The following is a 22,813-nucleotide window of genomic DNA, read 5'->3' on the forward strand; positions in this document are numbered from 1 at the left end:
CACAACCATCTGTAATGAGGTCTGCCGCCCTCCCCTGGCATGTGGGCATACATGGAGGCAAAATGTTGTATACATAATAAATAAATGAATCTTTTTTAAAAAAAAAAAAAAAGACCAAGAGAGTTAAAGTGGACTTTAAACATTATTGAAGGTTTGGGTCTGACGGCAATTAGATTGCATGCTTAGCTGGTGTGATACTCTGAGTTCAAATTTATAACAAAAAAGCAAGCGTTACTTACCACAGAGCTGCTGCCTCTAATAAGCCAGAGGCTGAAGGAAATGGTCTGAAAGAGGGGTGGGTGAGAGACAGGGGCTTTAAATCCATTTGTTTTTAATCTCAGTCTCCGGGTGGCGATAGGGCTCGCTTCCCCAGGAGCAACTGGAGGGAGCAATGGGTTAAACATCCAAGAAATGCTAGGAGTAAATCGTTCAGGCCATGGGGTGAAAGCCAGTAGGAATTCTAAAAATAATGCTTTCTCCAAAACTGAAGCAGTCTGCAAGAAGCGAGATTGGAGCGCTTAATATCTCGACTCCTTTGCCCTCTGCAGCTGACATTCCCATTCAAAGTTGAGAACAAGCCTAGTTGGGGAGGGGGGCACGGGGCAGAGGAATCTGCAGAGGTTGGGAGAATTGAGGATGCTAAAGGACATGTATCAGACAAGTCTGGTGGCACGTAACTGAGTGGCGGCTCCACGGGGCTTCAGGGGCAGCTCTGACCCCGCTGTTGGTAAAGATGCAGAACAGCAGCCGGTCCAGCCTTGTCGGTAACCTTCCTCGCCTGCACCATTGTCATTTGTAATGCCACTGGTTTTGAGAGAAGCAAGAAGAACGGGAAAGCCCGTGTGTTCAGTAGCTTGTGCACATCCTTCCCGTTTTCTGTGCCCTTTATGCAGAAGAGCCTCCGCTCAGATCCCATCGCCTCCCACGGTGACCCCTCCCTTCTTCTCCTCCTCGCCTGTCCTTTGGTCCTCAGCATTTTAGCATCTGGAATGAGTACTAGACTCGCGATATAGTGGAAGAGACAGAAACTGGGCTCGGAAGTTTTGTTAGTTGTAGCTCACATTGCAAGCAGAACTCGGGCCCTCTGGTTCGAAGGCCACCATGTGTAACACCACACAGAAAGGTACTGAGGGGAGGTGGTCAGTCCCACCTACCTGGGCTCAGCACTCCAGAAGCTGTTCTTTGTGCAAGTGTTACCTCTTCCCACCCCACACCTTATTCTTCAAAGACAGGCTTGAACTGGAAGAATGTGTGTTCCCTCCACCAACAAGGCCCCCTAAGAACCTAGGCTTTTTTTTTTTCTGAGTGATATGGGCCAGAGGGAGAATCCATCCCTCTTCAGAAACCTCATCATTCTTGCTACTATTACCCAATGGCAGTGCAAATTTGTATTTACATCGAAAGGCAAACTTTTTGTGCCTCCAGTTCCATAACAATGGCACGGGCTAATTTTCCTTCCTCGTTGATGTTCCTGGTTCATGAAAAGTATAAACCTTTCCATGGAACTCAGTGAGCATAAACAGACGTGGATACTACTAACATGGAGCTGCAGGCACTATTCTCCAGCTCTGATCTCTCTCTGAGGAAGTTAGAGGGAGAAACCTAGCTGGTTACTGTAGCTTACAGGAGGGAGGCGGGCCTTGCAGGAGGGGGTGAGGCCTTGCAGGAAGGAGGTGTGACCTTGCAGGTGGTAAAGCTAGGAAAGCAGCAGAAGTGGAGGTCTGGGTCCTCTAGAAACTTTCATCTTGATGCAATGTTCTACTATAGCTGGGGGAAAACACTCTGAAAGCCAGGAAACTAAAGTCAAATGACAGACCGGGGGCAGAAGGATGAAAGTTCACAGGCTTGCAGAATGCTTTGGGCTACCCATGTATTTGTTCCCTTATCCCAGCCCTCAAGTCTCTTTGCTTTCAGATACTACAAATTCATCATACGACCACTGAAACCTCAAGTCTCCAAGACGGTCTCCATGCTCAGGTGAACAGCCTCCATCTCTTGCGTTGGCATCTGTGGTACTGTGTCAGAGTTCTTACCTCTGCTCTTCTGTATGAGTTCAACGATGGCTCTGCAAGGCAGAGCTCGAAGACCACTGTGTGAATCCATGCTGAGAATCTTGCTTATTGCTAAAGCTCAAACATCACTAAGACCTTGCCTTCAGCAGTGCGGTTAGTTGCAGTTGAGGGATAAAATACTCAAAACATAATGACTTAAATATCAATTCTACTGTGGGATAACGCTTTTGTACACTGTAAAGATTTGTCATTCGTACTGGTTTAATAAAACACTGATTGGCCAGTAGTCAGGCAAGAAGTTTAGGCAGGATGATCAGACGAGGAGAATTCTGGGAAGAAGAAGGGTAGACTCAGTCGCCAGCCAGATACAGAGAAAGCAAGATGAAAATGACTTATTGAGAAAAGGTGACAAGGCACATGGCTAAACATAGATAAGAATTATGGGTTAATTTAAGTTGTAAGAGCTAGTTAGTAATAAGCCTGATCAATAGAGAGCAAAGAATTTATAACCAAGATAAGCCTCTGTGTGTTTATTTGGGATTTAATGGCTTACAGGATCGGGCAGGACAGAAAGTCTGTCTACATAATTCTATAATTTTTTCATGTCCCATGAACTAGGAATGTAAGTACCATTCCACAGGTCACTTCTGCTTTGTGTGATCCCCTGAGGCCCCTGACTCACTTCCCTGATTGCTAGAACAGGCAAGAGGAGCATAGAGGATCTCACTCTGTGTCTCCTGACTCATGCTCTTTCCTGAGTCCTCACTGCATTACCATACAGCCCTTTCCCACAGGACAGTGGCCCTAGACCATGTCAGCTACCTTCTAACGTGGTCATTCTAACAGTAAAGTCAGGGCCTATGGCTATTTTAACATTCAGTCTCAGGAGTCACACAAACCTTACCAAGCCTATGTCAAACTGGTCAGCACAAGTTACGGGACTAGCCTACACTCAAAGAAAAGGCAATAGACACTGCTTCTCCAGTGAAAGACACCCCCATTACCAGCATCCAACATCTACCATCTAAGATCTACCTGGCCTGAATTCCAGTTTGTCATGGGCCCTGTGGCAACCCTCCACAGTCTCTCTGGTAGGCCTGAGTGAAGAGCCCTCAGCTTCTCAGCCCTCTGGGGACTGAGAGAGCAGCCCAACCTCTCACAACGTTTAGAGTGGACAAATTGTATCTTCCCTTGTTGATCTATGCCTGCCCATCTTGAGAATACACTTTGGTTGGATTCTCACCCCAGGGCCTCTCTACTACCTGCTCTTACAGGCTTAACTGGAAATTAGCCAGCGCTCCTCTGTAGAGGAGACCCCAGACACCATCACAGTCTAAGCTTGAGACCTGTAATATCTGGATTGGAGACATTGGCCAGGACAACGAAGGTGAATTAAGACTGTCATTTGCACAATGGCACTGGGTTTTGATCCTACTGCACGTACTGGCCTTGTGGGAGCCTAGGCTGTTTGGATGTTCACCTTGCTAGACCTGGAAGGAGGTGGGTGGTCCTTAGACTTCCCACAGGGCAGGGAACCCGGTCTGCTCTTCGGGCTGATGAGAGAGGGGGAGTTGATTAGGGGAGGGGGAGGGATATGGGAGGCGGTGGCGGGGAAGAGACAGAAATCTTAAATAAATAAATAAATAAATAAATAGCAGTCATTTGGTAGTAAACAGTTGCCTGAAAACTTGAACTTCTCAGCTGGGGATGTAGCTCAGTTGAGGGAGTGCTTGTCTAGCATCCACAAAGCCCCAAGTTCGATTCCCAGCACCACAGAAAACTGAGTACAATAGTGAAGACCTATAATTTCAGCATTAGGGAGACAGAAGCCGAAGGATCAAAGTCAAAAGTCCTCCTTGCCTGGGCTACATAGTTTCAAAGCAACAAGACAAACTTTCTGGCCTTCAATTTAAAGAAGTAATAGGATTCATTTAGACTTTCACACATGCATAGAAACCTTTAGTCCCAACTAAATGTTTTCATTTTTTCCATACTCCTTTCTTGTCTTTCTCTAGTTTCAGGGAATTTTCACATGGTTGAATCAGAATACATGTTCTGTTTGTCCTGCTTCTCTTACTGTGTTATGTGTTCTCCAGCGGAGTGGGAAGCAGGCTGCACCAAGGACTGGAGCACCGGGTATCTGATAACACAGGGACAGCTGAGTGAGCCATGGGAAATCCTCACAGGTGATTATATTCTAGCCTTAGCAACCTGCTTGGGATTGGCAGGAATTACTACACCCTCACATTAGTGTTCTTGTTAACTCATCTTTCCAAATCACATGAGTCTGCCCTCATGGGCAACCTCTCTCTCCAAAGTGCCTTCAGTGTTTGACCGTTGAGCCAGTTGATGGTGTTGGTTTCTGCAGGCCAGGCCCTCTCTGATAGTCCCTGAGGAAGGAACTGGCTTAGACACCAAATCCCCTCAGTGGTGCCTGCAGTCTCTTTTCCAACTGTAGCTCTTGTGCAGACCTGGAGATCACGCTTAAAATACTTTTCTTGTCTTATTGAGCGTTTCCCTGAGAGCTCATGGTTCTTCTGCTCCTTCTACAGGAAGCAAACCTTATTATAAGGCTCTATACTGGGCTGGAGAGATGGCTCTGTATTTAAAACTGCTCTTGCAAGAGGACCCAGGTTCAACTTGAAGAACCCACACGGTGATACACCACTGTCTGGAACTCCATTTCCAGGGGATCCAGTGGTACACAGACATACATGCCGGCAAAGTACTCACTCAAATAAAATTAAAATAAATAAATAAACATCTACACTGGTAAGCTGGGTCCTTGGCCAGCAACTTAGTTCTGCACAGACACTTTTGAGCAGGTTTAGTTGCCTTTACTACAAGCCCTTTGGGCCTATGTATCTACCCATAGATGCTCACCCACGGAAATCTACAGCCTTGTCTTGAAGTTTCTTTGGTCTCCAGATCTAAGCCACTGTCTTCATATGTTCAGGAAGGATTAATCTGATCCTTGAGTGTTATATGGAGGGCCGCTTGTTCGTTCATTTCCTCATGATTGTAGCTTACTGGCAAGGTTTGGCGTCTGACTCTGGCTGCAGCTCCACGGCTTCTCTCTGACTCCGCCTCCTTTCTTCCAGCATTCAGTTTAGTCGTCACCCCCCCCCCCCCACGCACCTACCTCTGTTCTGCCCTGTTCTGCTATAGGCTCAAAGCAGTTTCTTTAATCACCAATAGTATTTACAGGATACAGAGGGGAATCTCACATCACCTATTTCGGGTCTGAGCTGCTGAGCGGGCAGAAAACAAAAAAAAAAAAAAAGCGTCCCTCCTTACAACACTTGAGTATTGCAGAAATCTCTCAAGCATTTCTTGCCCAAAAAGATATCCTTATGCTCTCCTCCTCATACAGAGAATTCTATTCTGCATCAGTGAGACTGCTCCCAGCTGCAGGGGTCCACCTGCCGCTCCCCACAGCCCCATTCCACCCCGCTGAAGATCTCATAAATGGTCCGAAGGAAGGAAGAGAAGCCACTTCTGGCAGATTTTCCCCAAAAGGGAATGAATGCCACTGTAGGGACTGAGTTCGCCGCTGTGAGAGCGGGTCGTTGTAAGGTCAGGTTGCCCCTTGCTCTTTGTCCCCTGTGTCACAGTCCTTTTGGTTTTCCACATATTAAAATGGAACATGAGGCTCCTGTCACATGTGGCTGACCAGCCCTGAACTTCCACCCTCCGGAAGTATGAGATAAATAAGCCTCTTTGACCATACAACCCAGGGTCTCTTGTATTCTGTCCTAACAACAGAAATGATAGCCAGTCGCTGCCCCCACAAACGTTAGGCAGTATCCAAACCTTTAACAAGGTTTGCGACTCTTCTTTCCTGGCCTAGATCATCACTTGCTGTACTTGCTGTCTCCTGTGCTCCAGCTGCAGTGGCCTCCTTCTGTCCCTCAGACTTCCTGGCTTCCACAAGCACTCTTCTCCCTGGCTCCTCTTACTCCAGCCTCAGCAAAATGTCAGCTGGAGAAGCCTCCCCTGCCACAGAGGTAAAGCAGCCTCCTGTCAAGCTCCTCCTGGTCACATCCTCTCTTCACAGTTCATGTTACCTAAAATGTCCCCGTGTGTTTGTTTACTGGAAAGTGTTCATCCATCGCCGTTAGAGACTTCCCCATTTTGTTACAGTGTCCCTAGGACGTATGACGGCCTGCAGAAGGCCCTCAATAGGCACTCGTGGATACTCTAAGATATTTTACTGTCCTGAGGCCTAGGATTCCTCTCTGCTCACCGCTTTTCCTCGGGGGTAGTAGTAGGCTCCAAGCTCTCAGTGAACACTTGAAGCTGGGTTGGCACGAGACCCGGACACAAGCCCTGTGGTGCTGTAGTGGTACTGCCAGCTGACTAATGGCCACAGAGAGTGCACAGCAGCTGACCAATGGCCACAGAGAGTGCACAGCAGCTGACCAATGGCCACAGAGAGTGCACAGTGAGGTGCACAGGAAGCAAGAGTGATTCATATCCCGAGTAGGTTAGAGCAGGATAGTGATTCACCATACTGCTCAGAATAAAATGCAGTTTATATAAAAGCACTGGGATTGGTTATGCTGGGAACTTCCCGTTTTAACATTTTCAGATCCCATTTAAGCAGGTAACTGAAGCCACAGACAATGGAGCCACAGAGAAGGGTGGGGGCCATGATGGCATTAACACAAAGAATTACATTCAGCTAATGGGTTTGCATGGGAGAGGGAGTTCAGTCTACGGATCAAGAATGCTTTTCTTCTTATTACGTTTTGACTGGGTGTGATTAGCTTTTCTGCCCGGGGCTGCTCTGAAAACTTTAGACAGTTAATTGCTCCCCCCCCCCCATTCTCACCACACCACTAAATATCCTGAAGAGTCCTGTACCGCCAGATCAGAGATGGCCCAGGTCAGGGCGTCTGGAAATGAAAGTGACCTTTTCAGGATTTCGCCTCAGACAGCCACGGCTATATCATTCAAAGGGAGATTTTCTCATTAACCGAGACCCTAATCTTTTTTACTGTTGCTCCCCATAACTGCTTGTTCTGTCACCCATCCGTGTCATTCCCGTCCATATTTAGTCATGACCAGGTCACCTACTCACAGAGGACTTTCTGTCCTTTGCAGTTGCACCTCTCCTCCTTTCATTCATGGATTTTGTTGTTTGGTTGTCCAAGACAGGGTTTTTCTGTACAACCCTGGCTGTCCTGGAACCTGCTGTGTAGACCAGGCTGGCCTTGTACTCACAGAGATCACCTGCCTCTGTCTCCCAAGTGCCGGGATTAAAGGTGTGTGTCTCTAATCACCTGGCTATTCATGGTTATTTTTATTAAATGCGCTTGTTTATTGTGGGTGATGATGGTTGTGGCTACACAACACGGGATGTGTGTGAACATCAGGAGTCAATGCTTTCCCTGCCCACTGAGGACTGAACTCAGATTGTCTGGTTGGCAATAAGAGCCTCTACCCACTGGGCATCTGACTGAGCCAGTCCATGGTTATTATCTCTAATTCTTATAGCATGATTAATAAAAACTCAGAAACAGAAATTGGGGTTCAACCTAAAGTTCAGAAAAGCAAAACAGCCAGCCACTGGCTCTTACCTCTACCTCTGTTCAGAAATGGCGATCCTGTCAGCAGTTGAGGCAGTGGCATTTTCCTGCCCAGCAGCTTACTTTTGCCGCAAAGAAAGTAAACCCCACTTGGAGTTTCTTTGATGTCCATCATCTTCTCTGAAATAGATTGTTGCTGCCAGGAGCAGACACGTCTCATTGTCATAAAAAGAGCCTATGTTGTTAAACCATCTTAAATGTCATATTCTGTAGATCTCTGAAGTGTTTGAAGAGGACCTGTCTATCTAAAATATATCTTTGACCTTGGAAACATACGTAATGTGACTATAAGTCCGATTATAATAAGTGACTAAGTACTAACCTGCATTTCCTTATTATCCTAAACAGTTGGCATTAATAATTTACTACATTATTAAATGAGCTGTATACATACAACACCTTGAACAAGATTAGAAATGTATGTCCAGTATGTTTTAGCAAAATTAATCTCAAATTTGTATCAATATACAAAATTTGTATACAGTATACAAAAGTCCAATCCAATGTGAAACATTTAAAACTAGTAGCTGCTTTTTAAAAGTAGATTCAGTAATCTATCTTTTTATCTTATCATATCTATATCCTCCCCTTTTTCTTTTCAGAGTAGATTCAATAACCTACCCCTTTATCCTATCATGTCTATATCCCACGTTTTTCTCTTTGAAACAAAGACCTTGAATCTAATTTCCTTTGTTTAGCTTTTTTAACCTGACCATTATACATAACAACTTGTAACCAGTACACTAAACAAAACAAACATCCATAATCCATTCTTTAGGGGAATGACTTTTAGCAGCTGTTGCTCCTCTCTCAGCAGTCACACAATTCCAAGACAACACAATAGCATACAGTATCCAGATTCTCTGTGTACGTTCCCTCTTGACACGGACGCTAAGCTGGGCAGAAGGGAGCTGGGAGCACTAGTTTTTCTACTGAACCCAGGTAGTTAGGTTTGGGTCCAGCCCAGCCTGCGCTACCTCGCAGATATACAAGCCAGAAAAGCCAGCTTTGTCCTGAAGAAGTGCAGGGTGGGGATGGGGGGATGCAACGAAACTGGAAATGAAGCAGCTGTCCCTGAAGGATGCTTCCTGCTAAACTGCCTTCACAGCGTTCACCCTTTCCACGGAGCCTTCGCAGGTGGCCACGCCCACGCACTGACTGGGTAACAGATGCCTGCTGTGACATCACACTGTGGCAGACTGGTAGGAGAACCCTGGCTGCAGGCCAGGAAGCCTGGACTCGGGATCCACTTGCTGCACTACTTAGCTTTGTGAATACCGAGGGTGAATCGAGGTGTCAGCTGCCATTTCTTACTTTCCGCTTTCTCCCCTCACCTGAAAGGTCAACCTCTGAGAGACAGGTAGCTCTTCTGAAGAACGAGAACCTTGTGGGAGGCAGGTGTCTGGAGCAGTTCATCTCATAAAATCCTGCAAGCTGGTGAGATCTTGATTCCAGAGCACAACCAAGTTTGAGATACACCTGTCCTTGCTCAAGCGGCAGCCAGAACAGCAAGCTGCCCAGCACAATGACAAGTGTTTATTGAGCATGTGTCCTTCCACAACAGTGCTGTGCATCTGTTTCCATCTCTAGCAATATTGTACTTTTATTTAAGTTTGTGATGCTGCTGATTGGACCCAGGGCCTTGCATATGCCACTCGGGCACCTTGTCACTGAGGAATACCCTCAGGTCTCTAAACCTACTTTTTTTTAAAAGGATTTTCTTTTTTTAAAAAAAATGTTTATTTATTTATTATGTATACAATATTCTGTCTGTGTGTATGCCTGCAGGCCAGAAGAGGGCACCAGACCCCATTACAGATGGTTGTGAGCCACCATGTGGTTGCTGGGAATTGAACTCAGGACCTTTGGAAGAGCAGGCAATGCTCTTAACCTCTGAGCCATCTCTCCAGCCCCTCTAAACCCACTTTTAAAAAGCACAAAAATGATGGGGGAGGGTGGATCTGGGAGGGGTCAGAGGGGAGTGAATGTGATCAAAACACATGGCAGGAAAATTTCAAAGAACAAATAAAAATGTATTTAAGGGAGTGGAAGGATGGCACAGTGGCTACAAGCACTTGCTAACGAGTTTGAGTCCTAGCATCCACGTGGAGGCACACAACCTCAATTCTAGTTTCTGGGCATCTGAAGCCCTCTTCTGGCTTCTGTGGTGCACAGGCATATATGCAGACAACATACGCACACACACACATACACACACGAGAGAGAGAGAGAGAGAGAGAGAGAGAGAGAGAGAGAGAGAGAGAGAGATCAGGAAAATGGGCTGGGGAAATGATTCCATTGGTAAAGCTCTTGCCTGGCAGGCTTGAGCATCTCCAGAACCGACATAAAAAGCCAGGTTGATGATGCCCACCTGAAATCCCAACAGTGGTAGGATGGGATCGCAGGCAGATGCAACTCTGAGAGTTCACAGGCTAACTAGCCTGAACTGCATGTCAGCACTGCGGGTCAATGAAACTCCTTGTCTCAAACAAAAACTCTAAGGCGCCTGAGGACTGCCATGTGAGGCTGACCTCTGCCTAACACATGTACCCAGTGCCTGTGCTACAGGAAAGAGTGGGATTGGATCTCTCTTTGGGTGGAAACATGCAGTTGCCTCCTCCCTTAGGAGTTAATCCAGCTATGCCAACAGCTATGCTAAAGAAATGGGAGGAATAATTATCCCTTTAACGAGATACTGTACTTTGACTTCCCAGAATCTCCACTTCAGTGCAGTTGCTATCAGACCTCCATGAGCATCGGTTGGGTCTCTCTCTGTCAGAAGCATGCTTTCCCTAATACTCTGGGCTTCACTCCCATAAGATTGTTTGTTTTCCCAGGGTCTGACCTCCATAATAGGGGTCTAGGAGTTAGACAGATTCCCTGGTGGGCAGATAGATAGGAAGAGAGGCTAGATAATAAACATGGAAAAACTGCAAGATGACACACTTCCAGCATCTCCTTTACCCTGCTGACCTGACACAAAGGCCAGTCACTTATTCTGCAGCCATTACCCTCCTTTCCCATCCCTGCACCAGGACCAACATGCAATGTTCAAGGCCAGACCAAGAAATGTTTTGTTCAAAGTAGCTAACGCTAAGTTAGGGGAAGAAGATGTTCCCAAAGACCCTTACAATTCCCTAGTTCTTAAGGAGAAACTGGATTTGCTCTTCCTGAGTTCTGCCTTCTGCACACACACACACACACACACACACACACACACACACACTTTTTTTTATATGTAGAATATTGCTAGGCCTAGTGGCACAGACAGTAGTTTTAGCACTTGGGAAGCTGTAGCAGGAGGAAGGCCGTGAGTTTGAGACTGGTCTGGGCTACACAGAGTGAGACCCTGTCTTAAAAACCACAAAAGAGGGTTTGAGAGATGGTTTGGCTTACTCTGTGAGAATGCTATTTTTGTACATGTGGTGTATGAACGTGTGTGCACACACATATGCTCACAGAAGTCAAGGAGGTTATGGGGTGTCCTGCTCTATCATTCCCTACTTTATTCTTTGGAGACTCACTGGACCTGGATCTAGGCTGAGAACCAGCAAACCCCAGCAACCCTCTTGTCTCTGACCCTCACAGCACCTGGGTGGGCATAAGGCCCTTCTTTCCTCGTGGGTATTGGATCCTCAAATTCTCAGGCTTGCACAGCAAGCCCTATTATTCACTAAGCCATCAAATAGCCCAGTAAATTATATGCTCTTAAGTCTGATGTTTAAACTGGTGATGGTGGCTCTTCCTGTCATGTCAGTGCTGCGGCAGCTAAGGCAGGAGAATTGCCGTGAGTCCAAAGGCCAGTCTTGATTACAAGTATGACCCTGCCTCAAAAACAAACAAACAACAAAGACCCAAAATAAAATTTTCACAGCTAGAATGAAGCCCAGAATTAAGGTGGGGGTGGGGGAGCGGTTTGGGGGGCGGGGAGAGGAAAGGACGCTTGGGACCCTGCGAGAGCAAGCTGTGTGGCTCTGCTGTGAGTCTCTGCTGCAGTCGCATTCCTGAGCTGGGCTCCTCCCCGCCCTTTCCTCTGCCCTTAAGAAGACAGCCTCCTGCTCAGGAATGTTGGTGCTGATTTAACCAGCACAGCCTGTTCTAGGACGGAGCAGGCTGGAGTCCTTTGAGTTTTGGTAGAGTCCGACTGCACTAATGAAAGAAGACAGACAGCTGGACATCTGTTCTACTGCTTGGTGGCTGACAGGGAAACTAAGCCCTTCCCTGCTAACACTTTGGGCTAGGAGAATTTCCTTCAGATTTCAGCAAACCATGCCATCTGTCTCGAGAGGCTGGAATCCTGAACTCTTCGGGACGCCCATCAAATTAGGGCAGTTACCTAACCATGGCCTGTTTATTTCACCCTAAACAGCAGTCCCAAGTCCTCTGCAGATCAAAGCGTGTCTGCTAAGTTGATCGATAAGCAAACAATAAATCATCTTACCGACCCATGTACACCTAGAGCCCCGGTTTCAACTTTCAACTTAATGTGATTTGCGCAACTTGGGCTTTAAGTGGGTTGATGACCGGTAGGTAACACGAGTTACGGGGATGGTCAGCACCTGGGAAGGAAGTGGAAACACAAAGACGGTGTGCTCCAGGCGACACACACCTTGTTCACTCAACAGTTATCAGGGGAAGGCTATTTAAGGGCTACACATACTTGGAACGAAATAAAATGAATACACAGACCAAAACACACTGGTTCGCAAAAGGTCACATTCTACTACACTGACTGATCAGCAGTGCATGTTCAGTTTGTCAGGCACTGACAGAGCAATGCCAAGCAGCCGAGGCAGAGGAATCCAGAGGCTAAGGAAGGCCAATGAAGAGAGGACAGGACAGCAGCCTGAAGGTGACGGGCCAACCATTCAACTCTCAGCTATCCAGGGAAAAGCATTGTGGGTAGAGGGACAACCAGCGCGATGGCCCAGGATAGGGAGGGCCTTTTTGATTCTAGAGCCAGGGTGGAGGCCAGTGTGCTGTCCTGAGATAAAGGGCGGCCAGAGACACGGTCAAGGGTAAGAGGGGTTGAGAGCAAGAATAATAAGTAAAGCTTTGGAGGCCACAGGGGTTGCACATCAGTGATTTACATTATGATTTATAACAGCACAATTGCAGTTCTGAAGTAGCAATGAAAATAACTGTATGGTTGGGGGTCACCACAACATGAGGAACTGTATTAAAGGGTCTCAGCATTAGGAAGGCTGAGAACAACCACATTAGAGGGACTTCGCTCAGAGTGAAAGCCGGGAGATGGACGGTTTTAACCCAGTTTCCGTTTAGAAGGGTTTTTATAGCTACTGTTTGAGAGTTTGTTACCCGGCCCGGATGGAGGCAGGGGGATGATGGAAGAGGGCACACATGCAGTAATGTCTGCGACTTGATGAGGTGAGGAGAGATTAGGAGAGAAATGGCCGTTGCTGGGGAGATGTTCAGAGACCAGGCAGGTGGACTGGGAAGAACGGAGTCTGCCTAGAGTTGAGCCCAGAAAGCGGCTCTGGTTTCTAGTAGCTGAGGGAAGTCAGTGAGAGAGGGGACTAGGATCCCATTATAGAATGAGAGTTTTCCACTGCAGCACTGATGGGGCCAGATGCACTTGGATTTTTTACTATTTTTTTTAAAAGTATATTTAGGGCATTTGCTTGTTTATTTATTATTTGAGACAGATTCTCACTCTGTAGCCCTGGCTGCCCTGGAACTCATTACATAGACTATCTGACCTGGAACTTGCAACAACCACCCTGCTTCTTCCTCCTGAGTGTCAGATTTTAGTACAGAGATGAGGTGAGGAGAGATGGGGAGAGAAATGGCCAGTTAGGAAACCATTTAAACGATTGGTCGAGCCAGGCAGTAGTGGCACAGAAAAGTTTGGGTGATGAGAATTTCATATCACCAGGATGTAAGGTGAGACCTGAGACCCCCTACCCCTGGGTCATAGCCTCCATTTCAGGTGTGTGGCCCTCTCGGGAGAGACACGGTCCCACTACAATCCCTCCACCAACCGAGGTCTGGATATCCAATTGCCAGAGGTCCTGGGAGCTGTTGACTGAGGCTGGGTGCCCACGGGTCCCCCACTTGAGCTTGGAAGAACTTCTTTTTTTTTTTTTTAAATATTTATTTATTTATTTACTATGTATACAATATTCTTTCTGTGTGTATGTCTGCAGGCCAGAAGAGGGCACCAGACCCCATTACAGATGGTTGTGAGCCACCATGTGGTTGCTGGGAATTGAACTCAGGACCTTTGGAAGAGCAGGCAATGCTCTTAACCTCTGAGCCATCTCTCCAGCCCTTGGAAGAACTTCTAAATTGACCTCTCCTGAGTTAAGTGTTCCACCCACCGCCCCCACAGATGTACTGTACTCTATCTCTCCTGTGTGGCCTGAGTCAGACGGGAGACCCCACTTTTGCTCCTGCCTGACCAGATGTGGGCTCCTATTGGTCAGCCTGTTCCCGGGCTCACTGATTCCCAATGTTTTCCATCCTGCAGCATCCACAATGAGGCTCCATTTGTCACACAGAACCAAGACTCTGGCAGTTTGTGCCAATGGAGAGATGGGTGAGAATTGTGGTGTGAGCCATGGTGACTGTGTGGTGCAAAGGCCAGGAAGGGATGGGCGATTCCCACCTAACCAGAACTGTCTGTCTGTAGAAAATTTCTGCAGTGATAAAGTCTGGTGCCGACTCTTGTGAACTCTTGAGTTAGAATAATATTTACATTTTCAAATGGGTGCCAAACTCAAAGTAGGACTGTTTCAGGACACAGAAAATATGTGAAATGCAGGTTTTGGTGCCCACAAGAAAGCATTTTTGTTTTTATAAACCAAATCATACTTTTCATCATCTTGCAATGGACGTGCTGAGTGTGAGTGAGGCTCCGTTTCAGTGCCCAGCACCATATCCAGACCTTACACACTTTGGGAATAGATCTCTTTCTTCAGATAACTCCTGCTGGGATCGGTGGTTGTGCTTAGCAAATTTAGGGAGCGGTCCCCTGAGATTCTCTCATCCGCCCTTTGAATGACTCCTTTTGTCCCAGCCACCCTACCTACAGCCTTCTTTGCTTCACTGTGAACCTGTCTGGGGTGCTCAGTACAGAGCAGCCATCATTTTCTAATTAGTTCTTAGAGCTCTCTCCATTTAAAAAAAAATTGGGGTGCTAGAAACAAAACTCAGGTCCTCTGTAAGAGTAACAAGCACTCTTCCTTACCGAGCCTTTTCTCCAGCCCATCTTCTAATTCATAACCCCTTCTCACCCTTCCAAGAAGACCCTTGGGACTCTCTGCACCCTAGAGAACCTAATAGAATATCTCCTGTTGAAATATATACTCTTCCAAGGAGTGACACGATCCTTTTAGGAAACAGAGAAGAGGTTGTCAGAGAGAGAGAGAGAGAGAGAGAGAGAGGGCAGTGTAGTAATCAAACGCTAAGCTTGGTTCCTTCCCCCCCCCCATTTTGATTTTGTGTTGTTCATTAGATGAGGCTGTGAAGAGGCCCACAGCAGTTGGAAGATGAAGCAATAATGTCCATAGAAGAGTAGAGATGGAGGTGTGTGATGCTAGTTTTATGTCAACTTGGTACAGGCTAGAACTGTCTGGCTAGAACTCAACTTCAATTGAGAAAATGCCTCCAAAAGATGGGGCTGTAAGGAGACCTACAGGCATTTCTTAAATTAGTGATTGCTGTGGGAGGGCCCATAGGAGGGCCCTGCCCACTGTGAGTGGGAACAACCCTGGGCTGGTGGTTCTGGGTGCTATAAGAAAGCAGGCTGAGCAAGCCATGATGAGCAATCCAGTAATCAACACTCCATCATAGCCTCTGCTTCAGTTCTTCCTCCAGGTTCCTGCTTGGTTTGGTGTCCTTCCTTGGCTTCCCTCAATAGATTGTGATTCAGGATAGGTAAGCCAAATAAACCCTTTCCCCCTCAAGGTGCTCTTGGGCATGTGGTATGGGAGGTTCTTCTATATATGTTGATTTTATTTGTTAATGAATAAAGAAACTGCCTTGCCCTGTTGATAGGGTAGAACTTAGGTAGGCGGAGGAAGGGAACTGGACAAAATGCTGGGAGGATGAAGGCAGAGACAGGGAGACACCATGGATCTGCCGCTAGAGTAAGACATGTGGAAACTTTGCCGGTAAGCCACTGCCACATGGCAATATACAGATTCATATACTCTAACTGTAATCCCCTGTAAAAATTAAAATCAAAAAGCAGATCCCATACTTCTAACACAGGATATACATTATTGTTCCAAAATGTAGGGAAAGAAGCACAATGAGGAAATATGGGACTAAAGCAAGACCAAACATCAGTTGGGAAAACTCCACACTTAGAATATCCATGTCTGATGTCAAAACGCTCTTCAGATCGCCAACTCTCCAGCTTTGTTGACTGCAACACATGTCTTTCTCTTCGGCTGCTTCCATCCCCTGTTAGCAGCTCTTCTTGGCAGGTGCTCCACAACTCTGGCATCTCCAATATCTTGGGTCCCCAAGGCAATCCAGGCTTCAGCTTCACAACTTCACATAATGGCCTCTCTACTAGGCCTCCATTTAGGGACACCCCTGACACACGCTTGTCTCAGCGACTTTCTTTAGGTGAGGAGGGAAATTCCATAACCTCTTTCTGCTATACTTAACTCTAAAGCTAGAAGCATGGGGCCAAACCTGTCAAGTTCTGCTGCTTTCTGGGGCTGGACCATGGCCCCCTTATTCAATTACATCTTCACCAACTTTCTGTCCTTCACTGCCTAACCTTTGGCTGTCCTAAAACTTGCTCTGTAGACCAGGCTGGGATTAAAGACCTGACTCTAAGCTTTTCTTTAATCTTTCCACAGTTGGAAACTTAGCTGGGTGGCATCTTGCTGTTAGGTCAACACTCCCTTTATTCTCTCTCTTAATCAGTTTATCTTCTTGAACACAGGATTTAGCTTCATTCTACTTCTTGGTGCTCTTTTTCTCCTCCAAATTTACATCTTGTAATTTACCCTGCTCAGTTTGTTCCTTTTCATTATAAATCTTCACTAAAGTTAACATAAGAACCATATGACAGAGTCTATATTTGGCTGTTTTGAAATTTCTTCTGCCAACAGAATTAATCCAAAACTCTTCACATTAGCCTCAGACAGACTTTTTGGACAAGGGCAAAGGGGACTACTTTCTTCACCAAACTATCACAAGAATGATCTCTAGGAAACATATTAAAATTCTTTTCCTTTAAAACGTCTTAGAGCCCCCTGACAGTTCAAATAACTCTTAGCACCTCTGTCTTCCATGCTCCTACTAGAATGACCCATTAAGCGGTGCTTAAAGCATTCCACTGCTTTCATAACCTGAAGTACCGAAGTCCAAATTCCTCTTAAAAAACAACAACAACAACAACAAAAAACATGCTCCACCCTATCATAGCAATACCTCATACCTGGTACCAACTTCTGTCTTAGTTAGGGTTTCTATTCCTGTAAAAAGACACCATGTCCACAGTAATTCTTATAAGGAAAACTTTTAATTGGGGTGACTTGCTTACAGTTTCAGAGGTTCAGTCCATTATCATCATGGCAGGGAGCATGGTGGCATGCAGGCAAATGTGGTGCTGGAGGAATAGTCCTACATCTTGCAACAGGAAGATGATTAAGATACTGGGCAGTATCCTGAGCACAGGAAATCTCAAGAGCTACCCCCATCTTCCTCTAACAAGGCTATACCTACTCCAACAAAGTCACGTCTCCTAATAATGCCACTCCCTATGAGATTATGGGGGCCAATTCCATTCAAACTGCCACAGGGTGGTTTGGAAGATTTAAAGGAGACAGAATTTGTTGCTACTTTATGAGATGGTCTCACTTTGTAATCCAGGTTGATTTAGAACCAGTTCCTCTAAATCTGGGATTACAGGCAGGTACTACTACGTCCAACAAGGTGGTAGGCTTTGCTGTGGAGGGGAATACTGCCTCCTGGTGGTGACAGTCAAGGCGAAGTGTTGTGCGTTCTTTTCTCCTGTTCCTTCCTGCTCCCAGCCCCAGAGTCTGCTGTTGCTTCCTTCATCGTCTCCCCTATTTCTCCCCTAAAAACCAGATAAGCAAAGGCAGTCTGATGTGTGAGTGGGAGTGACTTTATGGGACAAAAGAAAATGATACAAGATAAGATGACATCCTTGAATAGGGGGGTGTGGGAATGGAGTGTGGAGAAACTGTGGTAGACGGCAGTAGACTTTCTCTAAGGAGCCAAAGAGTAAAGGGTTTTGGAATATGTAGGTCATATGGCTTCTATACCATGTAATGTCATGTAATGTAAGACACCGTGTGCATGAAAAGGCATGGCTGAGTGCCTGTGGGATGACATAGCAGATGGAGGGGCCGGGACACGGACGCACTTGAGCGTGTACTCACACACATGCACATGTGCACATGCACACACACACATACAAATGAGTAAAGAAAGTTTCAACTCTAGTTTCACATCGTACAATGTAATCTTTTCATTTCACTGCAGCCACGGAACCACCCCATGATCATGAAGTCTAAGAAGACACCCACTTCTGCCGCCAGGGCCCTATTTGCCTTCAGAGACTCCACCACACCACCTGTTCCTAGCGTGGGGTCCCCAGTAATCCGTCACAGCACACAGTGTCCCTCTTGACAGACCCCCAACCTTTAAGCAGCCATGTTCTTGTGACAGCTTTCTCTGCACATGCCTGTGAGCACAGTAGACACTTAGCAGCTGCCTCCTGCCTTGCCTCCTGCTGCATTGCCCTTTTCCACAGTGACAGCCGGTAGATTTGGTAGATTCGATTGCTCTCATTTCATCACTTCAAGGTCACTGCCGCTGCTGTGCTATGTGAGATCTTGGCTCCAAGCCCTGGCCTGAAAACCTTCTGGGAAGATAGACCGAGTTTCTCATTAATCTATTCGGTCTAGAAGTGTCCACAGGGTGCCTACTGTGTCCCAGGCACTGTTGTGGGTTTCAGGCCATATCGTCACCAGAGCTTGTCTTCTGGTAAGAGAAAGCAGAGAAGCTCTGACAGAATATATGATCTTTCGGAGGTGATATGTGTGGAGGGGAGGGGAGGGTGTCAAACGGTTAAGAGAACCTCGAGGCTCGAGTGGGAAGTGTAATGGCTGCCATCTGAATCATTGGGCCATGTGAACAGACAGAGATGAAAAAGATAACTGTGTGGGCACCCACAGAAAGATCATACAGACCAAGGCTTGCTACATCACACCCCTGAAGCTGAAGCCTTCCTGAGGGCTGGAACAGAGAGCAAGGTGGGAGCGGCTTGGATTTCAGCCTGAGAGATAAACAGACGGTTATCAGCTCCAACCACACCTCTAGCCAACACAGAGACCTCTAGCCAGACGAGGCTCTAAGTTCGTGAAGTGTGGCTGGTCCAAAGAGACGGCACCTCACATTTGAAAGGCTGAATGGACGCAAACATAAGATTCGCTATTTTTGTCTGGATGACATTTGACAACAACAGTAATTCTGTGGTATTGGGTTAACTAAAGCATATTACTGCCTTTTTCCTCATTGGTGGGAGAGGGAGGATAGACGGGTCCCCAGCAGCTATACTAGAGTCAGCCAGGGAAGTCAGAGTAGGGTTCTCACACTTGCTGCATCTGTTCAAACTACCACAGTCCCCAGCCCGGAAAAGCGAGTTGAACATGCATGGGCAGTGTTTCCATCAGTGTGCAAAGGATACAGGAATCACTAAGGTGGAGTAAGTGCCTTTGGATGGAATATTCCAGACCATCCATTTAATGAAGAGAGGCCACACCAGTCTTCATGCAAAAAAAAAAAAAAAATAAACAGATAGATAAATAAAAGATAAATAAAATGTTAAGACTTTAAAAACATTATTATTAAAACACATTTCACTTATTTAAAACACATTTCACTTATTTCTCATTCCTTTTGAAAACCTCTTATTATTTAATCCCCATGCATAAGAGTCTATCTATAAATGGCCCACAGTGGTCTCTGGTTTCTCTCTACAGGGTCATTCGGTGATTACTTCTGAGCGTGGTGGCTGGGGGGGAGACTCTCTAAGTTGACCTTCTCTGGTGCGTCCTTCCTCTGCCCCACATCCTACTGCACCGTTGACTGAGAAAGCCCCACCGGTGTGTGCAAAACCTTCTCACCAAGCCTTTGTCTTCAGGGGAGAATTTTGCTTGTTTTCCTAACTGACTTGTCTGTGTGAGCCTGGGCAGCTTCCATGCTGTGACTTACAGATGCCTGCGATGCCTCGGCTCTCCCTGAAGGACCGATGAGTTCTGTGGGGAGTAGATTTTTTTAATCAGTTTGTGGGGATAGTTTTTGTTTTTTGGCTACTTAGGAGTGGAAACTGACACCAGCTCCTCTTTTCCAGAGGGCAGGGCCACCTCCTACGTGTACTTCGATACCCCCTCTTTTGCGCTTGTGATACAATCTAATCTTAGCTCGGCACAATGCCACCAACATATTGACCGTATGTGACACCCTTTTGCAAGGTTAAGTGTGGTGTGTGACTGATAACAGGCCACCTTAATGTGAGTGTTGACTATGTACACCATCGCCGTGCTTTTCTGCAAACAGAAGGCATGTGCCCCTGGACTCTAAGTTCTTTGCCCAAGCAGCTAAAATGCGATGGCTAAGGCTGGAAAGAAGGCTCAGGGGTTAAAAGCACCTGTTGCAGGGCAGTGGTGGTGCACACCTTTAATTCCAGAGCTCAGGAGGCAGATGGATCTCTGTGAGTTCGAGGCCAGTCTGGTCTACAGAGCTAGTTCCAGGATACCAAAGCCTACACAGAGAAACCCTGCCTCAAAGTCCCACACTCCTTCCCCCCCCCCCCCTCAAAAAAATGCTTGTTGTTCTTGCAGAGTTCAATTCTCAGTACCCACACAGCAGCTCACAACCATCTATAACTTCAGCATAAGGAAGTCCAATGCTCTGATCTCCGGAGACACCAGGCATACGCGTGGTACACATACATGCTTGCAGGCAAAACATTCACACATAAAATAAAATGAATAAATCTAAGAATAAAAGACAACGATTAGTAGCTTCTCTTGTGTGAATGGAAGACGCCCTTAGGAAATGCATTCGGGAGGTCAGGATTTCAAAACAGATGACCGCGAGGTGATGTCAGGTGACGCTGGGTTACGGCAAGGCCATGCTGCTGTCCCTCCTGGGGAGAGCTCTTCCCTGTGCGTGCCTGCTTCTGCAGGCCTCTTCCTCCAGTTTTAAGGCCACACTTCACCTCGTCCTTTTGACTTTATTATCATAGCTCCAAAGAAATGTAAAATACAGCAATGAGGGGGTCACGTTGTCTTTCTATTGGATGAACCCAAGAGAGGTCTCCTGTGGTTCTCTGAGAATCTGAGCTTCTTTTCTGACTGAAGCGAGGGGGATGTGTTGAGTCCTCAGCAGAGCTTGGAACGCTCTGGCCTCTGTAGGATCACACTGGATGCTGGATTGTGTTATTCTGGTGCAAGGTGAAGGAGCTGTTTTGAAGGTGGAGCCAACAAGATTTCCCATGGGATTCGATGTGGGGCGTGGCCTGAGAAAGGGGAAGGCTGGGATTGCCAAAGACTATTGCAGGAAGGTGGGCAGAGCAGTGGCCTGGGGGGATCAGTTCTGGGGTCAGCTAAGCAACCACGTGGAGATGTTGGAGGTCAGAGGTTAAATCATGAAGTTTGGAAGTTTGATCGGTTAAATCAGGAAGTATATTTGGAGTCGTGGCACTGAGTGGTACTCATCAAAGGACCACTTGTGTTCGGGAAGAAGCATGAGAGCTGAACTTTCTAACACCTGCCATTCCTAGACTGGGTAGAAAAGGGAGCATCCTTAGAGTGAGGCAGAGGGGGAGCCAGACGATGGTCCCTGGGAGTCCCCTAGTGCAGCAGCACACTCTGCAGATGAGGTCAGGGCAGGGACAGCGCTGGACAATGTGACCACAGGTTTCTGGGACGAGGCCGTGAAGTCCCACAGTTTCTTTGGAACGGTCTGAGCGAAAGCTTAATTGTAGGAATGAAGCCAATAAAGATTCAGAAGCTTTGCAGTCAGCGGTGAACGTGGAAATTCCCAGGTATGTCAGAGGAGGAAGAAAGAAATGGGACCTCCGCTGACAGAATATCGGGGCCAATGAAGGACCAGAATAACAAACTGTGGGTTTGCGTGTTAGTGGGGACAACCGGCAGAAATGAGAGCGTCCCCATGGGGAGAAGGTAGAAATTGGGGGAGCTCTGTTCCCATGGAGATGAGGATTCTTTTTAAATTCAAGGCTTACAAAGGGGTGCCCTCCAGAGCCATAACTGTTTGCCCTACTACAAGGGACAAGAAGGCAGGCCACGTGAGTGTGGTGTAACGGTGTATTTGAGGAAGAGCTGCCTGGTGGCTTCATTTATTCAGAGAGGTGGGAAGTTAAGACTATCCACAGGGTGGCAGTTTGAAGACCTTTGGAGAGATGTATTGGAGATGTATATTTAGCTAGTAGTATCAGCCTGACTGCACTGTGGAAGGATGGGGTGGTATCTTTGAACTTGGTTTTAGAGTGACGGCCCAATGTTATAGTACAGGTAATGAGGCCATATTCAAAGGAGTGATCTTGACTGGGCTCATGCATGATTCGGTTGGTAAAGAAAGAGTCTGCTGTGCAAGCATCTGGACCTGAGTTCATATTCTCAGGGAGCCAGCTCCTGTGGAGGTGGGTAGGGACGGGAGAAGCCCTAGAGCTCTCCAGCCTGCCAGCCTAGCTAGCCAGTTAGTTCTGGATTCAGTGAGAGAGCCTGTTTGGATCTACATAGATGGCTCAGCGGGTAAAGACACAGTCAAACCTGAAGTCCATTCTTGGGTCCGCTATAGTAGGAGAAAACTGACCCGGGAAGAGTCCTCTCTCCTCCACCTGTTCTGACGCAAGCTCCACTCCCTCCCCTCCCCACCCAACTCCCAACCTTCTTCACGCGCACAGCGTTGTCTTAATGTTTCCCTGACTCAAATATTTGCTTCCTGCTTCCCCTCATCCCAATAGCAGCGGAACTATTTGTAGGCAGAGTCGCTTAGGAACTGCTACCTCCGAGGAAGCCAGCTGCTCTCGCACTCCTCCCGATGGCCACAGGAAGAATTGCAGCTGAGTCACCACACAAAACACGGGTGCCACCGTGTGGCCTGTGACTGCAGCAGCAAACATGTCAATCTCATACCCACTGGAAGGTTTTTGGTTTTTTTTTTTTTTTG

General features: G+C 46.9%; 1 long non-coding RNA gene across 1 annotated transcript; it reads left to right on the top strand.

Moving 5' to 3' along the window:
- Window positions 1-12,345: 12,345 nt before the first annotated feature.
- On the top strand, window positions 12,346-19,389 carry LOC126490078 (uncharacterized). The gene is made up of 3 exons (XR_007589103.1): window positions 12,346-12,455; window positions 15,431-15,502; window positions 18,095-19,389. It is a non-coding gene; the product is annotated as an uncharacterized lncRNA (long non-coding RNA).
- The last annotated feature ends 3,424 nt before the right edge of the window (window positions 19,390-22,813 follow it).

Source organism: Alexandromys fortis, unplaced genomic scaffold (assembly GCF_014885135.2).
Source record: "Alexandromys fortis isolate MF-2015 unplaced genomic scaffold, M_Fortis_MF-2015_v1.1 scaffold_22, whole genome shotgun sequence".
Lineage (NCBI taxonomy): Eukaryota > Metazoa > Chordata > Mammalia > Rodentia > Cricetidae > Alexandromys > Alexandromys fortis.